Below are 25204 nucleotides of genomic sequence, written 5' to 3' on the forward strand. Positions count from 1 at the left end.
TGTGGAAGAGAATGGAGCAACTCAAACTTTATGGTGTGTAATGGGAGTTAGAGTTTATAGGATTCTTGCAGAGATAGAATTTCTGTTATTTCTAGTTCCTTAATTATAGGGCCACCTCTTTTTCTCACCATCAGAAGTCCTGCCCAGAATCCTGTCACTTTTGGTGGCTTTGGCATTAGTGGTTTCATGGTTAAAATGATCCTTTGCTGGTAGAAATGAGCAAAAAGAACATGACCAACAAAGTTAGGTCTTGGGTGAGTGTTTGGGGGATTAACAGGGCATAGTGTTGTTTGAAGTCAGAAAAGATAAGAATTACAAGGGTTCTCACATAACATGTGGTCCAAACCCTTCATTGGAGGCATTAAAGCTCACAAAGAGGAAGAGACTCACCCAAATTCAAAGCAAGTAAAGTAGGAGCTAGTAGGAGTCCACCGAGTAAGGCTGGCCTCATATCACATGTGAGCAGAAGGAATTCACCACTATTTTCCCAAGGACTGATGCTCAGAAGATCTAATGTCTTTGTTATTCTGTTGAGTAACTGTAACTTAATCAAAAACAAGTATTTCGTTAGGAAAATGAGAATCTGACCACTCATTTTTCTCTTCTTGGAAATTTTGGTGAATCGTGGGCAATTTCTCAAAATTCTAGCTTTTTAATTCAGTATTATATATTTTATGGAATTCTTGGTTGGGGTGATGAGATCTGTCCTACTTTTTTCCTTTCATTTTCCAAGTATTTTCTAAGTTTTCCCCTTTTTTTCTTGTTCTTGCTTAGCTTCCCTCTCAAAATGAATCATCTGAAACAAATTTGTCAAAAATGAATGTTCACAATCACCACTTCACATTCTTTAAACCTGTGACTGTGTACAATCAAGATTAAAGTGCCAGTTTTGTCATAAATTTCTAGTTCTATTCACTCCCTCAGTAATTTGGACTTTTTCCCAAATTTAAAGTAATTTCTATCAATACTAGCTACTTCATGTCTTTAGCTATCTTACCACCTTTTCAATCGTACGTGGTTTTTATGCTTTAGAAATTCTTGTGTAACTCTTCTGCAACATTATATTGCAATCATTATACTGCAAACAAAACTAGTCTTTTCTAAAACTTGAGGTCATGAGGAAAAGCATGAAAAACCTCTGTAAAGATTTAGGGACAAGCTATGGTGAAGCTTTTAAGCCAGCTGTTGGCATTAAGGGCACAAACAAATGCAGAGGAGTGAGCTGTGACTGGCAAGGTGCCCTCTGAGTGAAGGACAGGCCAACAGCTGGAAATCCTGGAGACCGCAGAAATCCACATTGGACATTTGTGGAAGAGTCAGGAGTTGAAAATTGAGTATAAATTTTGATATATATTGGACACTCTGAGTTGATGGAGGTAAATTCGGCTTTATTCATGATCTAGATCTATAGTGGCTTTATTTATTTACATGTATCAATTTGTTTAATCCTCAAAAGAGCCCTAGAAGGTAAGCACTAGTGTGACCTGCATTTCACTGATGCCAAAATGCAGAACAGCTTAGTGATTTGCACAAAGTCACATGACCTTGCTTTCATATGCAAGGAGTCAGGCTCCAGATTTGTTTCTTCCATTGTCTGCAAGGATCTCACATCTGAAAAGCAGTCGTACTATGAAAGGGAAGGAGGGAATAATTCAAAGCCTAGGTTGTGAAGAGTGTTTTCTGAGCAAAGACAGGAGACCTCCCAGCTGTAGCTGCACTTTGGCCTGAGCTGAGGGACCCCGACCCCTCACCCCACCTCAGCATGGCTATGCAGGACCATGTGCAAGCACGCCGTCTGCGGGACTCTGCCACGCTGGATAACATGGCCAGCTCTGGGATGGGTGTGTGGGTCCTCACCCCGACAGAAGGACCTGATTGAAGAGGTGGCGTGCACTGGAAGCTCATGGGGATTTCACAGCCACGTCTTCCGACTTGGGCAAAGGGCACTGATGTTTGTTTTCAAGAGAACTGAGCTGGAGGAGCAGAAGGTGTTTCCAATGAAGGCCCACCTGTATCATGTTAAGGAACACACGGAAACCATGGCTTTGAACTTCAGCACTGATGACTGTTTCTCATGCAAGTAATAAAAAAGCAGACTGTGAGTATCTGTAGGGTCTATCACAGGCTGAGGATCACTGCTGACCCCTGACCCAATAGATATACCCCCCATGCTGGCTCTGGGCTGACCTTGCTGGGGCCAGAATCCATCACTTTAGCACAGGAGGCTGCCCTATTTCTCAAATCAAGAGCCCTGTGATTGCTTCCCCCAAAGTAACCACACATCACACAGACCAGCTTCCTTTTCTCCCAGAACGAGCCTTGGCTGGATGCTCTCCCCTGCCTGCGTGATACACCACTCTGCCTTCCCAGAAAGGTCAACAGGAAGGAAGCCCTCATTGTGCTTTGCTTCCTTCCAGGACAGCCTCAGAAATGTGGAGGTGATTTCTAAGGGATGCCCTGAGGAGCAGTTGTCCAAGATCGGATGAAATTCAAAGTCTCCGGGCCAGGAGCACCAGGATCTTGAGGCAAACTGGAGGATCTCTGTGTTCTCCCCAGCACCCCCTGTGCTACCTCCTCCCAATGTAGCCCACTGGTTTCACACAGAAGCTCCAAAGTTTTCCTAAAACAAACAAACAAAACAAATTTACTTCACCTTAGGGCTCTTTCCCAAGTAACTGGTAACTCAAATAATTGATAACCTGAGCAATGGATAACCCAACTGACATTGCAGTGATATTAATTGGTGGCTTCGATCTTAGGTCTTCCTCTCCTGCAGACATCTCTGGTTTAAACAGAAGACTGAGGCAGGCAATGTTTGATCCAATAGATGGCTTTACTAACAGTGGGATTTCTGGCACCGTGATCCTAAACTCGTGTTTGGTGACACGGCAGTTCCTTCCAGACCCTTCTGAAGCCCTAGTGGGTGCCCTTCATCACCCACATTTGTGAATGTCCACTCAAACCACAGTGAAGGCTAGCTCCCCTGAGACCACAGGCTGACTTGCTATACATTTAAGGAGCCCTGTACCAAATCAGGGCCATGAGAGTTGCCTCATTCTCTGGGTCGCTCCTGTGTAAGTTAGCAAAGTCACAGCTTGAGTCCTGGGTCTTCCCAGGGACAGCTCTGCTCTCTTGGGGAATTAAAAAAACCCAAGTTTCAGGTTTGTCTGCACTAATGCAAAACTATGACACTAACAAAGATGTCTGCCCCCAAAGTTCACTGTGAAGATCCAGTGAAGTACAGGACAATGTTTTGTGAACTATAAATACTGAGCAAATGGAGGCATTTCTGTTACTAGAAGCCAGGATGTTAAAACATATTTTAAAAGTTCACTGGACATGTAGCTTCATGTGTAAATGTTCGGTCACAATTTTATTTTTATTCTTTCGGTCACCAGCACTGCATTTAAATGAATGCCACTATGACCAGCCTTGTGTTGTGTGCACAAAGAATGTGAGACACAGTCCTACCCTCCATGCATTTACAGCCTGGTCAGAAGGCCAGGTCGCACGTGGGAAATAACTATATAAGCAATGCAAGACAGACATCCTCGTTGCTGGGGCCTCGTGGACAAGGACAGACTCGTGGACAATTCACACTCAGCAGTGTTGCCCATCCGACCTCCGCCACAATCGCAGTTGTCCAGGGCCCCTGGGGCAGGGTCCCCCACCATTGCCCCACCCCTGCAGCCAGAGCCCCGCTCCTCCTGCCTCCATGCCAAAGCCCCTTCCCACCCCGAGCCTGTAGTAGCATGTGGGTTTAGAATCACCCCAAAATGGGACTAGGAACATGTTCTTCCAAGAAGCAATGAGCTCCATGGTATTAGCCAGGTCTGCTCCCTGCAGCCTGGTCTAGATGACCCTTGTCTGCGCTCCTGGGAGCCCTCTCCCTCATTACACTAAGCACGCACTCCTGTAACTCCCTGAGATCGGAGTCTGTATCCAATTCATCCTCGTACCCACAATCCCTAGCACAGGACCTGACACAAAGTTACCCAAAACAGATATTAGTGGGAAAAACAAATGACAGAGCAACCATATCATGGGCTAACTGTGTTTGGGGAGGCTAGCCTGAGAACCAATGCTCCCCCAGGAACTCTTGTTAAAAATGACACAAAAAAGTGAAAATAGATATGCGCATTTGTGTTTGCACATAAATACAAGAGCGTGCGGAAATGTGGGAAAGAAAACGCTCTGGGTTGTTAACATAGCGGGGGGCGGCCAAGGGTGAGGGGCGGAGAGAAGAAAGAGAGCAAGAACCACAGATGAAAAGAGAGAATTGAAAGGAAAAAACTCGAGGATTTATAGTAGAAGCACCTATATGTATCTAAGTAAAATTAGGAAAGGGGAATGCTAACTCTCTGGGACAAACCAAGTAAGTAATGAGGACAAACCCAAGAGAGGAGATGAGGTGAATGTCCGCCAGGCACACAAGCGAAGGAATGAGCGCCACGCCAGGAACCAAAGGGCACCTTTACAGCAGCAACGTCGGGGCCTGGGTGCTCCCTAAAAGATCTGGGGCCCCCAGACTGCTGGCTCTGGAGGCTCCAGGCTTTCCCACTAGCATGTCCAACTCCAGCCGAGGACAGGTCCAAGTAAAATGGTTCACACAGCTACGCCTGCATCATATGAGCTGAACTAATATCAACAATTACATCAGGAAAAATGTGTTTACCTTGGTTTCCCGCCACAGAAAATGGGTCCAAAATGATGTTGAACATACGCCTTTCATTCCTGCTTCTATTAGAAGAACAAATAATTTAACAGGTGGGACTCAGAATTCCATGGTTCTTTTTTTTTTTTTTTTTTAAACTGTGGAGTATTAAACATTCCACTTTTGGTCAACGGAATCTGGAACCCTTCTTAACAGACCTCGGCGAGCTCTATTTATTTTGCAAAAGCCCTCCTAATGCTCGCATGAGCAGTGGGTTGGAAAGGCCTGTGGAGTCCAATCAGACTGTAGTTTCACGTGTTATCAGTACAATATGTTGCTTCAACTGAGAAAGCAAATTCTCTGACTAACTCCTCCAAGAATTGATCCAGACAGCTAAAAGAGAGGAAATCCATTCGACTTTAACAAGGCAATTGGTCCAGACTTCATACAATATCATTTCAGTCTAGAATTTTCATCGTCACTGCCAAAAACATCAAACAGAAACATTACAGGACTTTTGCTCGCTTTTCACTCTCCAAAGAATAGCCAGCTTGTTCCAGGCTTGAGCAGTAAGAAAGGAATTAAAGGGAGATGGGGTGCGCAATAGTCACATGGGGCATTTAACTGTTTCTCACTGTCTGATTTCTGAGCCTCGTGACAATTATTCCTAAAAAGTTGAGGTTTTGAAATAAAGGACAATCAGAAGTTTCCCCATATGTTAAATGCTCCACCTCTCAAAGACTCTCCAACCATATCCATCAGGTTATCATATTCACCTTTTCTTTTTCACTCATCTGTCCTGTGTCATCATTCAATAGATTACTCAGGGAACTGTAATGTTTATGCCAGATATCAATTAAAAAGTATCTCAATGATCTATGCATATTAGAATGCACTAGTAAAGGTAACTCTAACTACTATAATGAACAAGCCCAAAAATACATAATGTGCCAAACTCAATAAGCATAAATAACTTGTTCCCATGAAGTTCAAAACAGGTAGTACAGATTGGTAGCAGGCTGATTTCACATGAGATTTGGGACCCATGATCTTTCCATCGTATTCTCAGTTCTCAGCTAGGACTGTGGAGTCCTCTGTGTTCTGCCAGCAGACAGGGAATCAGAGACTGGGAGACTGCAATCCACTTCTCAAAAACCTCAGCCCAGAAGGACACACATGACTCCCACTCACAACCCATCAATCACCTAACTGCAGAGAAAGCTGAGGCGTATTGCCTAGCTGTGTGTTCCAGAAGAGGAAACATATTTAACGAAAAGCTAGCCACTGTCCACCACAGACAGCCAACTGGAATCATCCATACTCTAATAAGCCATACTTTAGAGTACTGGCTTTGTTATTACCATGGTAATTTAGGAATCACATTTTGGTTCGGGGTGTGTCGGTGTCTTGTGTGTTACCCAGATAACTGGGCTATAATGACCTAGCTCCAGAATCATGCACAGAGTTCAACACCTGATACTGGCCACAGATAAATACCCAGGGAATCCTGAGGCGGTTCCCTACTATGAAATTGAAGTCCAAAGTGATTCAGATATACTTAGGATAATCCAAACTCTGAGGCAGAGAGTTTGTCTAAATAAGAATCTGGGGATTGATACAAAAATTTTCCAAGCACTTTGCCTTCACTGAAGACACTGGCCAGACTGGATGCTCATGGGCTCCTGGCCTGCAGTTCAGACACCTGGGGGCTTTGCATGGACAGGGACAATACCCATTGTGTTCCAGCTTGTTACAGGTCACAAAGCATACCAGTAATTCTCCTTTGATCTTCAACAAAACTTTGTAAAATAGAGCAGAAATTACTGTCTTATTTTTAAAAATTCTCAAGGTGGAAACAGAAAGCCTAGTGATCTAAAAGTAAGTAGAGGTGGGACAAAACTCAAAACTCAGACCAGCACCCACTCACTGTCATTTCAACAATTACAGTTGGCTTCTTTTTTCCACACAGATTATTTTTCCAGATCATACCTAATGCTTTTATTTAACAAAAGAAACATCTACCACACATTGTTCCTAAAATATGATGGAATTCTGCCAGATAAAACCCATAAACCCTAAGACTTTGTGGCCCAGAGTATGGTTTGTGGACCAGTAGCATTGGAAGCCCCTGGGAGATTGTTAGAAATGCATATTCTCAGGCCCATTCCCTGACCCAATGAATCAGATTCTCTGTTTAAACAAGATACCCAAGTGATATGAAAGCACATTAAAGTTTGAGCAGCATTAACCTGAATGGTTAGTAGGGGAAAAAATGACCTAATATAAAAAGAGTTCCTACAAATCAATAAGAAAAACAGATAGGGGCACCTGGCTGGCTCAGTCAGTGGAGCATACAACTCTTGATCTCAGGGTTGTAGGTTTGAGACCCACATTGGGTGTAGAGATTACATAAAAATAGAATCTTAAAAACAAAAAGAAAGGAAAAAAGATAGAAATTGATAAAATATAAGAACAGTTTATTCACAGAAGAAAAGGAAATAGAAAATAAACATAAAGATAAAAGTGTTCATCCTCTCCAGCAGTTTGGGAAATACAAGCTAAAGTGACAACGTGATACCACTTTTCACCTGATCAGACTGGGAAATCTTGTAAAGTCTAATAATTTCAAATAGAAAATACTTTAGGAAAAGGGCATTTTCTTATGAGTGGGAGCTTAAATTGCTATAATCTCTTTTTTTAATTTTAAAAATTTTGACCAAAAAATTCCACTTCTAGGACTCCAATCTATTGAAATATCTGTTACAATGTCAAAGATAAGTAGAAAAGGATCTCCATTACTCAATTTGAATTGTGAAATGTATAGGGATTCTAAACAACTGTCTATAAGGAAATAGTTCATTACATTACTGGTATCCATACCAAGGAACTATGCAATAATTTAAAAGGAGGTCAGTGTCATGAAAAAAAAAAAAATGTCCATGACATCAAATGCCTAAACCAGTTGCAGAATAGTACATACAGTGTGACCTCACCCCTATATTTTAAAACTCAATAGGACATAGGTGTATATAGTTGTCAAAATTCAGGAGACGCTAAATCTAAAATTGGTGCATTCTACTTTATGGAAATTATACCTCAATAAAGTTTATTAAAAGGAAAATATGTATATATGTTAGTGGATGTTATGTATGTATTTTGGGGCCTGTACATACCTTACAAAATGGTCTGTAAGGAAATAAAACAAGCCTTTAAAAGAGGCAGAAGCCTAGGAGAGGAGAATGGGAATGGGGACTTTCTACAGTGTTAGTGATTTTCCAAAAAGCATGTACACTTCTTGTATTCTTAAGTCAGGAATCTAAATGAAATAATCAGAGTCATCTGCAGTGAGCCTGAATCCACGTGGAAACCCACCTCCAGCTTGGCCTCATTCATGGCTTCCATTGGCTGAGTTTAGTCATTTGGTATCTGGTGTGAGGCTCTATATTCAGAAGGGTGTCAACATCACACATACCATCGCCAGACTGGCTCTATAGAAACACCTGGTTATTACTTCATACATAACTACTAAGCATCCTTAAACATCAAGCTACAAATCTTATGGAAATTTGATACACAAAAGAAGACACAGTTCCAGCCCCCGGCCTTATCACTCTTCTACTGAAAAAGCTTAATGCATTCTGTACCAGGTAGTGTAATGAGTCTAAAAGCATAAACCCACCTTTAAAGACTCCTCTTTCTGCCTCACCCAGAGAGCATTGTTTATCATTACTTTTACTGGCCCTCTCACCTGGGACCCCTGTCTCCGGCATTATTGCATGCCCCCATCCACCCAACAAGACCCGTCTCTGTGTCTTCCAGGAATATCTTGCTTAGCCCAGGAACTCTCAATCACCTCCCTTTCCCCCACATTCTGCCTTGTTTGTTGGATGGTCTTGTCTTTATAAGGAGAAAGGGGATCAGGTCTTCCCCTTCCTTATCATTGCCATCGTCTTGTGCAATATCAAGAACATAGGAATAATTAACTGACAACTATCAATGATATATACTATCAATATATAGTATCAACATATCACTATATCAATGATATCTACAACTATCAATGATATGTTACTTTATAATTGTTTAAATGTTGGACAAAGGAGAGAAAATGAATAGGAAGTAAGTGTTTTTCCAAAGCCTGATGAGGTAGGTATTTTCCCCCATTCCATAGATAGATAGACTGAGGCTTAGTGAGATTAGGTGATCTGGTCTGGCTTATACAGCTCATAAGTAATAGGACCAGCCTTCAAATCTATTTCTGAATGCCTCTAAAGCCTACGTCTTTGCTCTGTACCACACTGCCTTCCTAACTTGTCACTTAGGTGATCTCACTGAATTCCCACACTGCTGTCTCAAGAAATACTTGTTGATTGATTGATGACACGTTCAGTAGCAATGTGGTCCAGTTCAAGGGTTTCCCACAGCTGAATTTGATGAAAAGCCCCTGCTGTGCTCAGAGATATTTAACCTGCTTCAAACTCTGGCTTTCCCTCAATATCATCAGTCTCAGTCTCAAGACCTGTGCAATACATAGCATGAACTTTTATAGACTCGCAGAGCTTAAATGTAGTCTGAGAGGACAGAGTTCAAGCTCAAGGCCTGGCATCTGGGGCAAAGGTTCAGTGCCAGGGAGTCTACCAACACTCAGCTTCCCAAGGTTCTCTCTGGGAGGCACTGGGCCATGTATGGGTCAGGCTGTCTCAGACCAGCTGCTTTGGCTTCACCTCCTGAGAAGTGGACTGTTGACACATCAATGAAGAACACTCATCCCTGGAATGCAGGGACACAGTGATGGCCTAGGCAAGCACTGAACACTCCAGAGTCAACAAACTGGGTTCCAGGTACAGTTCTCCATTAATTAGCTGCATGCTTTTGGGAAAATTCTCAACATTTCTGAGCCTGTTCACTCAGAGATACTATGGGAATAATAGCACTTCTCCTGCCTACCTTCAGGAGGTTAAGAGAACCAGAGAGATGCTATTTACGGAAAGACTGTAGAACCACAAATCCTTGCCTGTATACTATATGGTGAAGAGTCACTGTCATTATAGGAGGTGGCATGCTTCCATGGACAAAGCACTGGGAAAAAGTCAGGAGACCTGGGATCCACTCATGGCTGAGCTGCTAAATCTCTTCATGTTGTAACAGCCAAGATGCTCTAGACTCACAGATCCTGTGGGTCAGAAAGATAGATTTCCAAGATGGCTTCACCCAGAAATAACATATTCTTACTAGCAGAATACTCCAGAGGAGAAGCTTAAGAGGCTGGGACATATGTGGATAAGGCATGATAGCTCTGGCTAATTTCAGCTGCAATATCCTGGGATTCTGGGACTCTAGACATAATACTGGCCATCAGTGACCATTCAGTCTTGGTGCTTGAAGCATCTCTTTTGCATTGTGTTTTATTATTTTCGATTCTGTTGTTATTTTTAACCATCTTGACTTAAGTGCATTTTAATCCTATAAGCCACCTCAAATCCTTTTTTGAACCATGTCATCTATAAAACACATCAATTAACAAGCAACTCGCTTTGATCTTAGTAAGTCATAGAACTGCAGATCTGGAAAAGAGCTCAGAAATCAAATTGAGCCTCAAATGTTGTAAGTGGTAAGACAGAGGCCCACAGAGAGAGAGAGAGAGAGAGAGAGAAGGCATGTCCGAAGTCACACAACTGGTTGAAGGAAGAGCCAGAAAATGACCTCAGTGTTCACAGTCCATTGCTGTCCATATCATTCTATATCATGAGCCTGGGTCTCAGTTTCTCCAGCAATAAAATGGAAATAATATTGTGGTTTTGCAACATTATACAAGAACAAACTTGTATAATTATTACATATGGTTTTCAAAACTTTAATAACAAATAATGTTCTTCCTTGTATAAACATTGTATAAGAAGAAACTGTGAATCATTATTGCATATGGTTTTCAAAACTTTAATAATAACTCAATAATGTTCTTCCTAAAAACTCATGGAAAGATTCTTGGAAACCTAAGAACACAGAGTAAGCTTGACTTGTGCTACTCATCAGAACACTTTGAACTGGGCTGTTCAGACATACAATTTGTACACTGCATTAAGCTGGCCTTTGAAAGGGCCAAGGAAAGCCTGTATAGACCAGCTGCAGACTGGCTTTGAAGCTACGTCTTTTTAGGTGCAGACCACTGTGGCACAGAGAATCTCAGTGACAAATAACTCAAAAACTTATCCCTGAGGGTTTCTGAAGCGGGCAGAAATATTGGTGGCTGTGCATTGGAGGGTCCTCAGAAGACAAACTACATCTCATTGATACAGCAGTGACAATACAACAAAAGAGAGACACTGAGCTCCCTGATCAAGAAATTGGGCAGAGCCGTCAAAACACTGAGATGCAGACTCTAACATGGCTACTTACTAACTCTGTGGTCATGATCAGGTCACATGACCTCTGAGCTCAGGTTTATTGTCTCTAAAATTGGAGTAAAAATAGTCTGTCTCTCATGGGGTGTTCCTAAAAACTAAATTAGTTAATAATGTAAATCGCTTAAAACAAGGACTAATGCATGGTAAATACTCACTAATTGTCAGCTCTTGTTCCATGACTACAGGCAAAGAGTGCTGGGGTTGGTGGCAGAGTTTATAAATCCTGCAGCTGGACTCACTAGACATGAATCTCCAGCCCTCCTGTCACAACTTCTGCACACGGTTGACAGTTTCAGAGTTTACAAATATTCCATTTCCCCAACACCAATTTTAAACTGTATGACAGAAACTTCCCATTCTTCTTGAGTATTCACAGAGAAGGGTACAGGCAGAGGAGAGCCTCGGTGCCTGTGACGACAGCACCGGTAACCACTCCTGGACCCTCACCTTGCCCCTCAGGCCTAATGGCTCCCCATGGTTGCTGGTCCCTAGGTGACCAGTCCCCGTCAATTCCCTTCACTTGCCCCTGCTCTGACTACAACTTCTTCATTAAACTCTCTGCTGGGGGACACCTGGGGGACTCAGTCCGTTAAGCATCTGCCTTTGACTCAGGTCATGATCCCGGGGTCCTGGGATCAAGCCCCGCATCAGGCTTCCTGCTCAGCAAGGAGTCTGCTTGTCCTTCTCCCTCTGCCCTTCCCCCTGCTCATGCACTCTCTCTCCCTCCCTCTAAGAAATAAATAAAATCTTTAAAAAATAAAAATAAAGATCTTGGATACCAGCCCTTTGTCTGTAATGTCATTTGCAAACATCTCTCATTCTGTAGGTTGCCTTTTAGTTCTGTTGATTGTTTCCTTTGCTGTGCAGAAGCTTAATGAATGGGAAGAAATCAGAGAGGGAGACAAACCATATGAGACTCTAGGCTCCAGGAAACGAATTGAGGGTTGCAGAAAGGGAGGTGGGTGGGGAATGGGGTAACTGGGTGATGGGAATTAGGGAGGGCACGTGATGTGATGAGCACTGGATGTTATCTTCAGCTGATGAATTATTGAACATTATATCAAAAACTAATGATGTTACTATACCTTGGCTAATTGAATTTCAATAAAAAATAAAATAAAAATAAAAATAAGCTCTGCTGGGACTGATCCACACAAGCCATCAGCTGAGGTGGAGTCAATATTAGGCTCCACTAGCTGCCTTAAAGAGTCATTAGAGCCACAGAAAGGCTTCTCTAGCATTTGAGTAAAAATCAGTGGCTTCTCTAGCATTTGAGTAAAGATTCAGTTAACAGGTTTTGTAGGAAGATGGTTGTTACAAAAGGCAGGTAGAGTCTGAATCCAGTGCTCTCAACAAGAGAACATGCGACCAACTTTCCAAGGGCAGTTGAGATGCCAAATGCTTTCTCTCTTAACCCATTACTACTTGGCAATTAGGAGGAGTCAGAGAACACAAATGAACTTGTGAGTTCGTCAGGAAATCTTTTCTCAAACAAAACATAAAAGAGACAGGAGCAGCTACTGTGAATGATTGTGGAAACGAGTGTGATTGTGATGCATTTTAGGAAGCCGCATTAACTCCACACATCATGGTTGCTCATGTGTGGCCGAGGAACCAAGGGGTGTCAAACCTTGGAACACGCCAGGGGCTCCAAGCAGACATCTCTCTTATCACCAAGATCACAAAGACTTCTGGGTCTATGGCAGAAACATAGAGGTGATACACCCCTTCTTTCTACCCTGGAAGTTCTCTGAGTTGACCACTACCTCTTTCTGCCTCCCTCTTGGCAGAAACCGGAAGGGCCTAGACATTCATTCCCTCATTCCCAAATACATGGGAAACACGTCTGCTTTCCCAACCTCAGAGGACGTCATAGCAAAGAAGGCGAACTCTTCCTTTCTCGTCCCCCACAGACTCAGGGATGCTGACCACATCTCTTAGGGCATCTCTTATAGTCTGTGATACAGGCTGCTGACAATTTGGTTTTCATCTGAGTATAATCACTTGCTGTTTATTCACCCACTGAACAAATATTGATTGTGTCTACTTCATGCCAACTACATGCATAAACACCGAGGAGACAGTAATTAAGACATTTAACTTACATTAAGAGTTAAACTTAAGGTGGACAAATAATTTCAGCTAGTGAGAACTGCTCTGAAGGAAAGCAAGCAGAGGAATGGGCCTGCAGGTGCCTGAGGGCAGGAGAATGGGGCTACCTCAGGAAAGCAGGTCATGAGAGAAGCCACAGAGAAGAAACCTGTCACCGGCCCCATGTCGTGCCTCTGCCCACGATGAGAGTCAGCCCCTGCCCGGGCACACCGCACGTGGGTCACACTCAGTCACACAGCTCCGTGAGCCCATGGCTGCCTCCACACTTTACCTTCATTCAGAGCTAGCTCTCTAGACTGACTGCACCCTCGTTTCAGCCTTCAGGGAGGCCAGCCCACGTTCACATCCGTGCAGTCACCTGTGACGCTGCGCCCATTGTACTAGATGATTGCTCTGATCACCTGTCTTCTGGGGAAGCAGCAAGGCCCTCTTCCTCTCACTGGTCTGGGCCCAAAACACACTGCACCAAACCAAATCATCCTCCCCAGACCGTGTGAGTTTAAAATGGTATGTATCCTGATTTTACAAATGAGGAAGCAATAGCTCAGAGAGGTGAACTCACTTACCTAAGGTCACACAGCTAGTAACAGGTTGGAGCCGGAATTTACAACTGGATGTTCGGAAGCCAAATCCTAAGAGTAGAGGAGAGCGTCCAGCTAGTGGGAGTAACAGAGGGGAAGCTGGGTCTGAAACACCAGACTCACTGGCAGCCCCCACACAGAGCTCTGCTTGAGCCCCTTTCGCCACTAGCCAGAAACTGGAGCTTATCTGTGGTATTTAAAGGTCCAAGAAATTGGGCAAAGTTTCCTGATGGGGATGGAAAATGTCTGCTTGTCAGATTTCAAAATCTTGCAGTAATTGTCTTATTTTTTAAAAAGGTCCTTCGTTCTAAAAATATCCTCCCCGTGACCCCTGCAAGAAGTTCCCCTTTGTCATTTAATTGGTCAGAGAAAACCCTGAAGAGCTCAAAAAGCAGCAATGGAGGGTAAGCCAACCAGAGGCCTAGCCTAACCAGATGTCTGACATTCTCTAGCCCATTGAGGCTGCTGCAGCTGACCTTTATTTTAAAAGCCATTCTCCTCCCACGGCAGGGAAGGCAGCCTTCAGGTGAACACACTCCCTGGAAAATGCGGATGCCTGTGGGGATTTTGGGTGAGCATCCCAGCACCCCCGTGTCCCATCCCCGCTTGTCCACATAAGAAGTCAGGACCCTCCTCTCTTTTTCTATAACTTTGTCACCCCCAGCCCCAATTTTTCCCTGAAATCTGCAGCTGCGGTCCCCATTGATCCATCCTGTCTTTTCCGCGTGCAATGTGGTTTCACTTGTCTCTCTTCCAGAATGATCCATTGGAAGCCAGGCCCATGCCCCATACCTGTACACTCCCCACAGTGTTTCCCACACTGCTCTGTGCACAGTAGGTGCTTAATAACTGAGGTCGATGGATTGGTCCTCCACGCCTACACATCCACAGCTCTGAGTGGTCCCCACACAACACAAGCGGCTCTGATCATGAGATCAACTGTCCGGATAGGGCTCTTTCTGCATCTTCATGTACTATTCTAAGGAGGCACCAGCTGGAAGTGGAGAAGCACCTTCACCAAACTCCTGAGTAAAGAGTGAGGAAGGGCCCAGTTATTGGAACAGGAGTCCCCAAAAGTATCGTGTGTGTGTGTGTATGTGTGTGTGTGATAACACTGACACAGGCCACAGCCTTCCCTCCTGACTACCCTTCCATCCAGGGCAGACTGTAAACCCAGCTTTGGGATGGATAAGGCTGGGTTGGGCCCCAAGAGAACTGGGCCCCTTTTCTCCCCCACAGCTGCCTGGGTAGAACACAGGGAAGGATGGTGCTTTTCCTAAATCCAGCTTTGTTCAAAGAAGAAATTGTCCTATAATTCGGCAGTCTCCTTCCTGAAGCTTGGCCTGTATTTTAGGCAGTGTCTGTTCACAAGGGAAGGAACAATTGAATGATGAATGAGTCAACCACACTCTGAGAGGTGTTCCCTGATATATTTGCATAAATATTCTTTCCAAAAATGAAGTTAAGCTATACACTGGGCCTCTGGCAGTCTCTAGTGGGTCCTACTCATGCCACCAATGTAGCAAAACCAGAATGAAGAGGTCCCTGGGCTGTAGTTAAACCAGAAGGCCAGACTTTCTGCTTCACCTTCCTGAGTCTTCCCAGGTAATGTGCCCAAGAAGATCACAGGCAGGGTCAGGACAGAAGAGTGGACTAGTGGACTAGTAGCCACTGGTCCATTCTCACTCTCCCAGGTGGAGTAACAAAGGACCATGGACATAAATTCAAGAAGCCCAGGCCTCCTGATAGTAAGACCCTACCCTTCCCATTGTCTTTGGGATGTGCACTCAGAGCCATATCCCTGGGCAAGGATGCATCACCCTGGTTCAGCCATGCTTTTTCAGAGATTTCCTGTCTAGCTAGGACTGCCTGCTGAGTCTCACCTGAGAAGCTAAGTGGCCCATTGGACCCCATGTGAACATAACTGTACTAGTGAGACAGATTCATGGGCACTTAAAACTCAAGGCAAAATTTGCCCTCAGGGTGACAAGAAACTTTCAGACTTTGTTGTTGGGGCACCTAGAGATGGATGCCGCAAGAATACAGACTGACAACATCATGCATGAGTATGTGCATCGATGCCCGGGAGACAAACTGGGTTTACCTTGACTGTGAGCCCACACCCTTCTAGACAATGCATTATCTCCACTTCCTCATAAAATTCTTTCCTTCTGTGACCTCGGCTAAGTCGCATCATAAGCTACTTAAAACACACACACACACACTCACACACTCATACTCACACTCATACAGACACCAAAAGAGCAAGAGCAAAAGTGGAAACAAATATACATCTAGTGTAGGCAAATCCTGATAGCCTCTGTTCTGAAAGTGTGTGATTTATGGGTCTGTCAGTGGGACAGATGGGGAAGAGAAGGCAGTGAATTCATAGAGGTGATACTCATGATACTATGAGGTCCGACCAGAAAGAACAGGCCCAAGGCCTCAGGGGATTCCCCCAAAGGAATCAGTGGGCCGCTGCAAGCTTCTACTGCTTCTGAGAACCCATAATCTCAAGTCAGAGACACCACTTGGACTTCTCTTCTGCCTTCTGTGTGGAGGTTCTAGGCAATGGGAGCCCTATGAGCGAGGGATCTTCCAGGTGACAAATGGAATTCTTAGGGTGTGCCACTGTGGAGGTGGCCTGTACCCTTGGATCCAGCCCAGGCTGGAGGATAGTACAGGATACCCCTGGATGCAGCCTGGTCTTAGAAGGATATGGGCATGATTGCTAGTTTTTGGAAGATGATAAAAATTGATGCTCAGTACAGAGGAACGAGTGCAAAGTAATTCATACTGGAAAGGTCTGAGTTAGGGACCTTTACTCTGTCCTTAATGCACAGCATATGGTTTAGTTTGGGAAAATGAGGAAAGGTTTTGTGTGTGTGTGTGTGTGTGTGTGTGTGTGTGTGTGTGTGTGTGTATAAAGCCATCATAAAAGCATGATTGAAAAGAGTCCATCCTCTATTGTAACCCTAGAAAACTTAGCCCATGCTAAGTCAGTGGGTATTCCACTGCCAAGAGCCACTCTCCAGCCTCTTTCTCCGGGGCGCCCAGCCCTGGACTGTAGAATTGTACTGACTGGATGCACATGCCCCAGCAACTACTCATCTGTCTCCTATTCTTGTCTCCAGTGCCAACCACCTGCATCCTTCTGCAAACCTCTAACATCTAGATCTGCTCACACTTTCCATCTGTCTCCATTCAGGGCAGCCATTAGACCACCATCCTCTTGTCTCCTAGCTTCCTGGGAAAGTTGAAACTACAGTGATTACTCCATCAACACGAGAGACCAAACAAACATGTTTCTTCTTTAAAATCTGGCTTTATTATTCATTTTATGGAAGATCTTGGCAAGAAACTGGTTGTAGCTGAGTAATGTCATTTTCTCAACCCAAGACAACTGCAGAAACTGTGAGGTCTTGAGAAAAATGATGCCTGAGGGCATGTCCACAACCCTGGGTAATGTTTGGAAAAGCAGACATGAAAGGCCTGCTTCTTAGGCAGACTCCCATTCTGTCCTCCATATATAGGGGTCTAATTCACCCAGGATATGTAGGATGAGAGAATGAAGCACTAACTAGCACCCTATCCTACTGAAGAGTGAACTACTTCTGACAGTATGAGCCCTGGGGCTCCTTATCTCAGCAAAAGTCAAGGCAGAATTAGGTCCTGGGGCCAGACTTGCTCACCTTTGTTGATGGAAGTTGCCAGTGGACCTGGGCTCCATTTTGGTAGGTATTACTCTGTGAGGCTTCCAAGGTTTGCTTCACAAAAACTCTGGCAACTCGACTGATAAAGTCATTGTATAAAGCATGTTGAATTATTCCCTTGGGAGAAGTGACTGGAGAAACCAAGTCTTCACACCCTCTCTATCCATGTCTTCTGATGACCATATGATTTAGTTATGGCAGCCACCATTATGTGGCAACCAGAGGCAAAGAAGACTCTCCTTTTCTTCCATGTGAAAGTGACTGATGTCTAATTGGGAATCAGATCTGCAACTAAGTTTTATTGGCCCTAGACTCCCACCAACTGAGTTAATCTACCCCAGATCCATAGACAACCCAACTGCAGAATGAAGTAGAACCAGACTTAGTTTATCTTGCCAAAAGAATGGTATGATAAGTTCTGTTGCCAATGGCACAGTCTGCAATACCATAGTAAAATAAAAATCAATGCCTCTTGGTCCTAGACATAACCACAATACTTTTATGGATCCACATTCTGAAAACTATGATAGTGCATACCTTATTAGTTTGATTTTGGCAACTTCCAAAGATGTTGTGTATCTCTTCCTGCCACCCTCTAAGCCTCCCACCCTTGCCACTTCATCAGTGACTCCACATTTATAAAGAAAATCTGCATAAGAGAAATTCCCACTCCTCATAAAACTAAGATCTCTACACATAGGAATGTTTTATTGGAAAAAGTACTTTTAAATGAAAGTTCTCAAAAAAAATACTTAAGCAAGGATTGTCTCATTGTTTGGGTACCAAATAAAGAATAAATGTGTATCATAGGGAATAATTTTCAAGGTCTGTGCTCCATTTACAATGGTGAAAGAGATCCAACTCCAATGTAAGCACCTTGAGGGACCAGGGTTTAATTAACTGCATAGCCCCCAAAACTATGAAGGTTCCTGGAACATGGGAGACTATAAATATTTGTTGAAAGACTAAATGTCAGACTTAACCACACTGGGGGACACATAATAAATCCTGTGTGCCTGCTTTGAGCATAATCAACCCCCTTGCCCCACTCTCTCCCCTCCTCTCAAAACATGCATCCATATACATACACTTATACACATACATGATCAGCTAATTTACGCTGTTACATACAAAGAAAACAAAATAAAAGATATGGCATTATATCTGGAAATTACAATTTAGAAAGGTCAGGAAAAACCCAATATTCTCATTCTGGTAGCCACACATCGTAAGAGATTGCATATCTGGGGTAGGTCAAAGTAAAAGTACACAGTTCTATGAAGCATCCTTTGGTTACAATTTAAAACTTCAAATAAACTTTAAAAATTGGGGATTGGAAACCTACAATGAATTCTCTGCTTGTGCTCTACCTATTTTTTGTTAATGTTGTTGTTGTTGTTGCTGTTGTTTAGCATATTAAAACATAAGACAAACCTGTTTAAACTCTCCTGATTTTTCCATACAGAACAGTGAGATGACCTCAGAAGAAATCCCACTCACAAACAGACACTACACACTCTCAAACCCAAAGCCCTAGTTGCTCATATTTATTTCCCAAACTGATTAGCAAACACTGGCTTGTTGAAGACTAGACCCAGGGATCATTTTCATATATATGGCTCATTGGTTTTATGAGTTCTTGGTGACTATAAAGGTCTTGAATTCCTTTGCAAACAGCAAAAACAGATTTCCTCTTTGTAGGGTACCCACAGTTTACACCAAAGGTTTCGGTCTGTGCCTATGGGTAACTGAAGGCCACCACTCCACTGACACGAAGATAAGCAGGCATTAATAAAAGCAGAAAGAGAACATTTTAAAGAGAAAGACACATGTGATTTGAACCTGATCGATCTTGGAAATGACCATTTGCTAATGAATTGCCTCAATGATAAAGATACAGCACTAAAAATACAGTAAATGTATTTTAAAGGATAGAACTATGATTTATTTCTACATGCAGATTTTCTGACTTACATTTAAAAGGATAATTTTAAGAATAATGCTCAATAATTCAATAGGATGTTAGAGTTTGAGAAGCCTCTTTCCTTCCATGACCCCTTTTGAAATCTACCTCCACCCTGCAAGGCATACGAGGCAAGTTCCAATGTGATTTGCCTGCACCTCAAATGGAAGGGTAACAGGAGTTAAAACGGGATCCTGCTGAAATAACACATTATAAAATGAAATGATAGCCCTCTGGTGCAGGATTTGCAAAGGAAATGTTTCAGAAATCATATTTGCAATCCTTAGTCCAACATCGACTCTGAAAAACTCTGAGGTTGAAGAGACCTTGAAGAAAGGATGTCTTTGGCAAGAATGCTAAGCATTACCACCATCCCTACACACATTCCATGAAGGAAGGAAAGGAGATGCATCCCTTTACCTGCGGGGGGGCTTCAGAATGACAGGTTGGAGAGCTCGATCTGTTGTCTAAAGGCCAGAGACTGGGACTGGTTCCAAGCCTGGAGAAACTCGTGAGAGAGGCAGTGAAGGCCCAGTGACCCTGAGAGTAGAAGCAGGAGAGATACCTGGGTTTTGGGTTTCCCCTGGTTCCATATGGACCCTGTAGAAAGATACCAGAATATATCATGGTATGAAAAGCTCTGCCCAGGAAGTCCTTGTGGGAACCATGTAACAAGACAACCCCAAGAAAGGCTGGACATTGACATCTAGAGTCGTAAGTAGCCAATCTGAAGAGGCAGCAACCTTGGTAAGGGAAGCAGTTGATACTCAGTATGAGTAACAAGCATCCACCAAACCCAGACGGCAACAATATTGGATCATGACAGGCCCCATCAAGGAGTACCTTTCTCACTCCCTAACTCTCCCCCACAAACCCCTAGATGATCTAGAGCAGACTAAAGGCAGGTATTGGGGAAGGACAAACAGCGTAGATGGGAAACAGAGAAGACCAACATAGTCCCCCACCCTGAGCTGCGGGCTTTCCTGCCTGAGGTACTATTGAGTTGGGACAGGGGAAAGCTGTAGTATAAAATAAAATTCAAAGCATCAAAAATTCGAAATATCTAGTGGCTCCCCCATAAAAGCTTGACTGCCCAGCAAGTGGGCAGTCAACTGATTACATTTCCTGGCATACCCCTATGATACATGAATCTGGGGCTCTTGGGCTGGGACTGGGCTACCCCACAAGTCTATTATGGAGAATCAAATCCAGGATGAAAGGAAGGATAGTCAACAGAAATAGTTCCAGCTTTGCTCTTCAGAGACCCCACTCCCCCACAATCGAAAAAGACATACTAAGTACTTAGAATGCTCCTGGGCTAGCACCCTTGCCTAAAGGCTGGTCCTTCCTCAGAGGCTACCCTGCTCTCTGTCATGCTCCCTTTTCCCCATTGGGGATGTAGGGCATGAATCTGCCCAGAAGTGACCAGGGGAGCAGCTACTCAAAGCCCTATGTGCTGAGAGTCCCCAAAGCTCACAGTCATGTGTAAGTTTCAAATATGGAGAGAAGAAACTGAAGAGTGTGCTTCCTTTGTGGGATGGAGCTCATAAGGACCTGGAAAGTCGGTAGATTTCAAAGTCAAGAAAGTCAGGATAGCCCACAATTGCCTTCTTTTGATACCTACACCTGATTACCCTTGAATTTCATTGTTGTATAATACCTGAAGCTGTTTCATTTGAACTCATCCATCATTGGCTAGGTGCCTTCTCTATAACAGACACTGCTTTTTGTTGTTGTTGTTGTTGTTTGTTTTATAAAAAAAAAAAAAAAAAGCATCTAGGGCTCCTGGGTGGTTCAGTCAGTTAAGCATCTACCTTCAGCTCAGGTCATGATCCCATGGTCCTGGGACTGAGTCCCGCATCCAGCTCGCTGCTCCGCGGGGAGTCTGCTTCTCCCCACTGCTAGGGCTCACATGCACTCTCTCTCTCAAATAAATAAAATCTTTTCAAAAAATAAATGTAAAAAGCATCTAAAGGGAGTCGTATCTCCTAGCTCTAGCTTCAGCCCTGGCACTACCATGCCACATTACTTTGTGGGCAAATCCCTCTCTCCATGCCTCTCTTTCAGCTTCCTGCACATAAAATCAGAGCACTGAATGAGATGACCTCTAAGACTATCATTGCTCTAATGCAGTATAGCACGTATGGAGTCTGGAAGGACTTAAATGTTGCTAAAATATGTAGAATTAAGTAGCCCTTGAATTTTATAGCATTTTGTCACCTTTGCAAAATTCGTTCACACCCATTACCTCACTGGTTTGTATTTCCACTTCTGATGATAAGGCATTGGTATCATTAGCTTACTAAATAAAGAAAGAATCAGACTCAGGGAAGGTAAATGAATTATCTGGGGTCACACAAATAGCAGGAGGGCTTGGACCAGGAGCTAGGCATCTTGATTCCCAGCCTGGTCCCCTTTCCTTGCCCCACAAATTCTGGCATTTGCAGCTAATAACAACACAGGAAGCTCCTGGGAACCAGTCAGGGCCCCTTCTCACTACTGTCAGGTAACAACATTACACTGGTCTTTCTCAAAGTCCCAGTGGCTGGTCTAAGTGGGCTCTTCCCAGAGGGTCTTGTGAACCTCAAGTAACCTCTCCAAGTTTTTTTCAGTAACTCTGACCATTTGGAGAAAAAACAAATCCATACACAGAGGAATTTGAAGTGTTATTTTAACTTTGTATACCACACATAAAAAGTTACCCTTTAACTTGAATTTTTGAATGTAAGTTGGGGAAAAGAAAAGATTTTGGCACATGTTCATGTTCTCCAGGTGAATGTGCCAGGGCCTGAAGTTTAACTACAGGACCCCCAACCAAACTCCAGAGTCACCCTTTCCCTAACCCCTCCCCCTGTCCACACACTCCAGGCCCCTCCCCTTCACTGTAGCTCACCAGCCACCTGGAAGTTTCCAGACCTTCTCCAGGCAGGTATGAGCTTAAAGCAAGGAATTTGCCCCAAACTCTCAGGACCCAAAGTAGACGTAGACACACACACACACACACACACACACACACACACAAATGGTAAAGAACATAAATTACTCAATAGTTATTTCGAATGTCAGAATGTTGTTATATTCAATATCTGCTGATGAATAAGAGTAAGTTTTAAAGATTTCTATTAAAAATGACTAAAATATAAAAAATTTCCGTTCTTTGAGAAATAATCAATATTTGGGGAAAAGTCACTTATGGAAAAGAGTTCACTCCTTAACAATGTGTACGTCCTTACATTTCTTTCCTTATATACACAGATTCAACTCTGATTTTTGTTCATTAAACTTTTACATCAAACATCAAATAACTGGCTATAACCACACAAAGAGAGAAGAGAATTATATAGAAGCATTAATAAGATCATGTTTCCTAAACTATGATTAAGAAAAACTCATTTGAGGATTCCAAAACATGTCGTCACAACCAGGTCCATGAGCTCCCTGCTCAGAATTCTACTTGGCCTAGTTCTGGAAAGGTGGGGGGGGGTTGCGGAGAAGTCAGCTAAGAAGAAGAAAAACCTAGAAACAAATGCAGGTCTTCCGAGAGCTTTGACCACCACCCCCAAGTAACCCTTGGATGGTCTGAAAATGGCACAGATAACATTAGATAATTCTATCAGTACTCAGTTCCCAAAATTTGCCACTGCAACAAGAGTGTTACTGGCAAGTGAGCAGTATCCTGCAGAGCTGAGGGTGTACCCTGCTCAATGTCAGACTTTTCAGCTGAGTGGACAATCTAGTTTAACAGTGGGATGCTGGGAGCAGGGACACTGGACGCCAAAGCTCTCCTGGTCCTGTTGGTAACTTCATTTCCCAAACGTTCATAATTAAACAGCTTTTATTGAAGTAATCAGCATGAGCTCCTTAGCTTTGTTTTTGCAACCGGTATCGTGTTTATGGAGCCAAATATTGGAGACTTTGATACTGAATACCTCCTCGGATGTGTTAACGTTGGCAGGCTCTCTAGATTCTGAAGATGCCGGGCTGCCTCAGCATAGCCTTCCCTCCACCCTCTGGCTCATCAGCCCCCACCAAACCACAGAGCTGCAGCTCCCCTATAAGACTCCCTTTCACTATTTCTCCTGAAAGTCCCAGGGAATGGTGTGCAATTGAAACAGGGTGAAACCTGATCTCAAAGTGTCTGTCGGACCAGAAGTTTTCAAAGAAAACATTTCTTAAATCTTGTGTTCACTGCTGTTTCAGCAGGCCAATTAGGTTGGATGGGACTTGGGGGTAGCTGTTGCCAGTCACTGCTGCAGGAATAGCAAACAAGACTTAAAGCAAATAAACGAGCCCAAAACTGGCATCCCAGGGGCCCCTGGCCAATGACCTCCTTCACTCCCCAGTCGGATGGCCAGCCCACCCTCTGGGACCAAGAGCCAAACTACAGATTAATCAGCTGAGACATTAGTTAGCAGCCTCGATTACTAGAAAGTAATTAATCAGGGAAAGTCTCCAAACAGGAGGAGAATAAATAAACAGGAGGCACATGCAATCCCATTTTGGATCTAGATAAGGTTGCCATCCAGGTGTCCTGCTGGGGTAGAGCCCATCTGTCTTGTTCAGTTCCTCTTTGGAAACGTGGTGACATTTCTCACATCTGCCTAGAAAATGCAAAGCCAAGAGGGCTCTGAACAGGTAGATGATGAAGGACTTTGGAAACACTACTTGAGGAAAGTCTCCCGAGGGGGTTTTACTGGTAAGCCCTGCCCTACCCTGAACATCCTTTTGTATTGTATATAAACTGCCTCATTTCAACATGCCAAAAAGAAGGCTCTACACAGGTCTCCAAACTCCTTTCCATTTGGAGACAACCGAGGTCCCAGGGGGTCTTTTGGGGTCTGTGCCAAAGAAGCCCATTGGTTTATTAGCCCCAAGACTCTATCCAACCTCAGAGACTCTCAGTATAAGCTCAAAGGATTCAGACCATCTGAAATTATTGATTTCTTCTTCAACCTTGATTTGGGGGTGAGGAAGATTGGAAAGATGGGAAGAAAACGTAGTTAATGCCAGTATCAACCATTGGTCCAGCTTGACCTGACCTATCACATCAAACAGGGTCATTCATCTGTGCTGCGTCTTTTTCCTTCTGGAGGAACCAAAAAAGTCAGCAACTAGAGAATACGCATAATGTAAACACGGCTGTGTTAGCTCAGCGTCAGAGAAAACACACCCAAACGTAAGTCAGCACAGGACATCCTCTGCTCCGAGGACCAGCGCAATGATTTTAACCTGATGACCCCCTCTTCAACGGCTCTACAGCAAATCACAATTAAATAAATACCACTTAATAGCAGAGATTTGTTTTACAGCCCGATTATTTGTGGAGAGAGAAAGAGAAGGTTGGATGAGTCACTTCATTTTTAATTATAAAATTAAGGTAGTTTCCAAATATTAGTATGAATTCAACCCCCAGCTAAATTTACAAAATGCCGCAAAGATGAGTTGTAGGCGTTTGGGGACAACACAGAGAAGCAGGGCACAAGAGGTGTGGAGGGATACAAAAACCGAGGTGGCTTTGTCTTGTTGTCTTGCCCTAAAGTGCAGTGGGGTGGCCTTCCTTCAGCCCAGTGATCAGGCACGTTTTACCAGGGCTGGATAAAATCATGACGCAAGCACCAGTGAGTGAGTGAAAACTCAGCCACGTACATTGCTGTGGGACACTGCAGGACTGGGTGTCAGGAGCGCCAGATTCAAGGCCGAGTTCTGCCACTGTCTGGAGCACCCTGAAGGGGTTAGCCGGAGTGGAGGAGGGGGAGCTAACAAAGCTTATGGCTGAC

The 25204-nt window shown here is 43.7% G+C and overlaps 1 protein-coding gene across 1 annotated transcript in view; it reads right to left on the reverse strand.

Annotated features, from left to right (window-relative positions):
• Positions 1-494: 494 nt before the first annotated feature.
• OSR1 (odd-skipped related transcription factor 1) overlaps positions 495-25204 on the reverse strand; it is an 84570-nt gene continuing 59860 nt past the window's right edge. The window contains exon 7 of the transcript XR_012379633.1: positions 495-544. The gene's annotated coding sequence lies outside the window, so the exon portion shown is untranslated. The remainder of the gene's footprint in view (positions 545-25204) is intronic.

Source organism: Callorhinus ursinus, unplaced genomic scaffold (assembly GCF_003265705.2).
Source record: "Callorhinus ursinus isolate GAN/ISIS: 27379988/994484 unplaced genomic scaffold, GSC_fseal_2.0 scaffold10, whole genome shotgun sequence".
NCBI lineage: Eukaryota > Metazoa > Chordata > Mammalia > Carnivora > Otariidae > Callorhinus > Callorhinus ursinus.